This window comes from Heterodontus francisci, unplaced genomic scaffold, assembly GCF_036365525.1.
Source record: "Heterodontus francisci isolate sHetFra1 unplaced genomic scaffold, sHetFra1.hap1 HAP1_SCAFFOLD_221, whole genome shotgun sequence".
Taxonomy (NCBI): Eukaryota; Metazoa; Chordata; class Chondrichthyes; order Heterodontiformes; family Heterodontidae; genus Heterodontus; species Heterodontus francisci.
The window spans coordinates 1,440,697-1,445,571 of record NW_027141485.1 but is presented as its reverse complement, the minus strand read 5'-3'; the positions used below and the strand labels follow the sequence as shown (position 1 = coordinate 1,445,571).

The 4,875-nt window shown below is 48.1% G+C and overlaps 1 non-coding gene across 1 annotated transcript; it reads right to left on the bottom strand.

The window, feature by feature from the left end:
- Positions 1–4,129: 4,129 nt before the first annotated feature.
- Positions 4,130–4,212, bottom strand: trnal-cag (transfer RNA leucine (anticodon CAG)). The gene has a single exon. It is a non-coding gene; the product is annotated as a tRNA-Leu (tRNA).
- Between the last annotated feature and the right edge of the window lie 663 nt (positions 4,213–4,875).

The following is a 4,875-nucleotide window of genomic DNA, read 5'->3' as shown; positions in this document are numbered from 1 at the left end:
GGACCTTGGAATGTGCCAGTCTGCAACATTCGGTCATAGACAACTCTTTGCGCTGGAAGACCAGCAGGTTTCGGGCAGACCAAAGAGCGTCTTTCAACGAATTGATAGTCCTCCAGCAACAGTTGATTTTTATCTTGGTGTGCGTCCCTGGGAACAGCCCATAGAGCACAGACTCCTGTGCTACAGAGCTGCTTGGGATGAACCTCGACAAAAACCACTGCATCTCTTCCACACCTGCTTTGCAAAGACACATCCCAGAAAGAGGTGGGCAACGTCTCTTTTCCACCACAGCCACCTCGAGGGCCGCGTGTGGATGGGGTGAGACTTCGGGTGTGCAGGAAGGATCTGACAGGGAGGGCTCTTCTCACCATCAGCCAGGCTACATCTTGGTGCTTGTTTGAAAGTTCTGGTGATGAGGCATTCTGCCAAATGACTTTGGACTTCTGCTCAGGGGACCATCCGACAGGATCCACCATCTCCTTTTCCGAAGGGCCTTGAGGATATTCCGTGCAGACCACTGCCTGATGGATTGGTGGTCAAAGGTGTTTTTCCACAGAAAATTTTCCATGAAGGATAGGCAGTACGGCACAGTCCAACTGGATGGAGCATTCCACGGCAATATGACCAGGCCCATCCTTTGCAACACTGGGGACAGATAGAACCACAGCACGTAGTGACACTTGAAGTTTGCAAACTGGGGATCTACACACAGCTTGATGCAGCCGCACACAAAGGTAGCCATAAGGATGAAGGCGACGTTGGGTACATTTTTCCCGCCCTTATCCAGAGGTTTGAACATCGTGTCCCTCCGGACCCGGATCATTTTGGATCCCCAGATGAAGCGGAAAATGGCTCAGGTGATCACCACAGCGCAGGAATGCGGTATGGGCCAGACCTGCACCACGAATGTGAGCGCCTCGCACCTGATGACCAGGTTCTTACCCATAATGGAGAGAGATCGCTGCTCCCACATGCTCAGCTTATGTTGTACCCTGGCTACTCGCTGCTTCCAGGTTTTGGGGCACATCTCAGCCCTTCCAAACCATATCCCCAGCACCTTCAGGTAATCTGACCTAACGGTGAAGGGGACAAAGGATCGGTCAGCCGAGTTCCCAAAGAACATGGCCTCGCTCTTGCCGTGTTTAACATTGGCTCCCAAGGCCAGTTCGAGCTGGTCGCAGATGCTCATCACTCTGCGCACAGACAGTGGATCCGAGCATAAAACGGCGACGACATCCATGTACAGGGAGGTTTTAACCTGAGTGCTCCGCTGCCTGGGATTTTCACCCCTCTGATGCTCGCATTCTTCCTAATAGACTCAGCAAAGGGTTCAATACTGCAAACAAACAAGACAGGGGAGAGAGGACAGCCCTGTCTGACTCCAGATTGGATCGGGAAACTTTCTGATTCCCACCCATTGATTGAGACTGCACTACTGATGTTTGTGTAGACTAGTTTGATCCAATTGCAGATTCCCTCCCCAAACCCCATTTTGGAATGCACATCCATCATGTAAGTGTGCGATATCCTGTCAAAAGCCTTCTCCTGGTCCAGGCTGATGAGGTAGGTGTCCACCCTCCTGTCCCGTACATAGGTGATCATATCCCTGAGTAGCGCAAAGCTATCAGAGATTGTCCTGCCTGGTATAGTATAGGTCTGATCAGGGTGAATCACCAACTCCAGAGCAGACTTGAATCGACTGGCTATGTCTTTTGACAGAATCTTGTAGTCAGCATTAAGCAGAAATTGGGCCACCAATTTCTGATTTCTGTCCTCTCCCCCTTCTGCTTGTCAATGAGGGTGATGATGCCTTTCCTCATGGATTCTAACATGCTGCCAGCCTGGAGCATACTCTTGTTTACTGGCAGACATGTTGATTCTTTCCTCAAATCAGTGCACAATAAAAGAGACTGATTCTGTCAGGCTCCTTTTTATGCAGGCCACCTGGACCTGGCTGAGAAAGGCAGAGTGAGAGCAGGGAGGGGAGGAGACAAGAGTGAAGATTAAACAGAGAGCTAGATGGAGGAGACACCCAGAGTGACAGACAGAGAGAGAACGGCCCCTCATCTTTCAGCTCCACCTCCAGTTTCCTCCGGGCTGCCAATTTCAAACACTTTATTAACAGTAGAACCAAAACCCAGCTCTCCACACAAACCCTTCCAGACTCGGCCTTCATAGTCAAGGCTTTCCAAAAAGCTGGAGCTTTTAAATATGGTCCCGATGCAATTAACACTCAGTAATATTCCCAGCTAAACACAGTCCATTCTATACTCAGAAACCTCCTCAGTAACATCACCATTTCCTCACACATCCGCTTCCTGCAGTTTACAAACACCTTACTGCAGCTGTTTGGGGAATCTCCTGTGTTAAGATTGGAGTTAGAAAGCGGCCTTTACCCGGCAGTGTTATTGTCTCACACTGAATCTGCCAGACATCCTGTTCTCTTTATTGCGAGAGAGAAAGCACGGATTTAGGAAATGTTCATTTGAAATGATCTCTATTGAGAACGAGCCCGGCCGTGGGACAGGTATTCCAGTGCAAAGAGCTGTCCATGACCGAGTGTTGCAGACTGGCATATTGCAACGTCCAAGACTATGTGCTGTGGGACGGCATTAAAGCTTGGGGAAGCCACCATGGAGACTCAATGGGGAAAGGCTGCAGTCTGAGGCCCTAGTAGGCCATAGTACAGTGAGGGGCTGGAACCCGTGTAAAACCCCTCGGACTGTTTGCACCAGAGAATGTTTGATGTGTAATGTAAATACTGTAAATATAACCTGTGCAGGCAGGGATAGTGAGATACATCATGTACATTATTGAAGGAAACTGATCTGTATTGTACCTTATGTAATATTAAATTTGAACTGCTTTGCAATGTAATTGCACAAATTATATGAATAAAATACAGATTGTGCAAAAGAAAGCAGCTTTCCTGTCAACACACACCTTGTCTCAGGGCACAACTTTCCTGTGATCTTGTCATACCCAACTTCGCTCTATATCTTCTGACACACACACTTTACAGTCTGTCATTTCCAAAAACAAGCATTCTAAAATCAAAAGACCTTTTGTTTATTTCTCCTTTCTTTTCATTTCTCCTCTATTCTTCTCAATCACTCCCTTCAACAGTCCTATTCAGATCAAGGTGGAATGTGAATAGTGTCACAACTCACCTGACACTATTATTACCCTTCTTTTCCCTTGTCTCATTCAATGGGAAAGTTTTATTCACCAGTCTGTTGCTGTTTTACACTCTTGCCATACCATCTGGTATTGCATCCATCTGAATTCTGTGCTTTCATGGCCTTACATATCTTTTCCTCTTCTGGATGATTTGTTTGCTTCAGTTCCATTCAACCAGGCTGGACCACAGGGAAGCTTAGAACCTTTGCCTTGGACGGGTCCACGTTGATCCATTACATTCAGAATCACCTCCTTGAAATAACTCCATAGTACAACTACAGTAACCACACAGAATCTGCTTCAAACACTCCTCCACATTTTATGTGTTCTGACCGTCAACACCTCCAGCTCTTTTGTTTAAGTGGAACCCATCAGGTGTGTATAGGCTCCTTCTAATCTGAAAGCTGTAGCACTGGTTCAGGGAATTCAGCCCTGTTTCTCCACTCTCAAGGCTCAGCCATGCTTGATCTGCGTGGTATTTTGCTTTTATTGCAACGTTACAAGACCTCCAATCCTCTGGAAAATGATGGTCAGACCTTCCACTATTTCTTCCCTGGCTTCTTTCAACAGCCTGGGGTACATTTCATCTGGTCCTGGTGATTTATCCACATTCAAGGATGTTCATCCCATTAATACTTCCTCTCTCGTTCAGTTATCACGTCCAATACTTCACACTCCTCCTCCTTCATAACAATATTTGCATCGCCCTCTCATTCGGGAAAACAGTAAAGTATTCATTAAGGATATTGGCAACATCTTCCACCCCGATACAAAGGTTACATTTTTGATGTTTTGTGTGCCCTGCTGTTTGCTTAGTTGCCTCTCACTCTCATGTTTTGTTGCAGCATCTTTGGGTCCATTGTTACTTTGTTTGTCTATGTTTTTTCCTGCTTTCTCTTTGCTCTTCACCGCTGCTCCCAAACGCCTTCAGTGCAGTCAAAACGCAAGGTGTCAGAAGTGGGATTCGAACACACGCCTCCAATGGAGACTGCGACCTGAACGCAGCGCCTTAGACCGCTCGGCCACCCTGACTACCTGCAACATGCTATCAATGCTAAGGAAATTAGTCATTCTTTGTGAAAGTATTTGTGAGATTTTGGAAATGTCTGGAAGAGGAAAGACCAGCGGGAAAGCTCGAGCCAAGGCCAAGTCTCGCTCCTCCCGGGCTGGACTGCAGTTCCCGGTGGGCCGTGTTCACAGGCTCCTGAGAAAGGGTAACTATGCTGACCGTGTGGGTGCCGGAGCCCCGGTCTATCTGGCTGCTGTGCTCGAGTATCTGACCGCTGAAATCCTCCAGCTGGCCGGGAACGCGGCCCGGGACAACAAGAAGACCCGCAACATCCTCAGACACCTGCAGCTGGCCGTCCGCAACGACGAGGAGCTCAACAAGCTGCTGGGAGGAGTGACTATCGCTCAGGGTGGGGTGCTGCCTAATATCCAGGCCGTGCTGCTGCCCAAGAAAACCAGCGCTCAGAGCTCCTAGAAAAAGTAAAGCGGCCAAAATGTCATCAAATAAACCAAAGGCTCTTTTCAGAGCCACCCACAGTCTCTGTGAAAGGACTGGTTACTGTCAGGAGGGAGTCAGTGATGGAGTTATTGTCACAGTGGATTGACCTGTTTCACATCTGTCCAGGTGTGTTTTCAGTTCCCTCTCTGGATTTCGCTCTGTTTCTCTGCTCACACATCTCCCCCTCT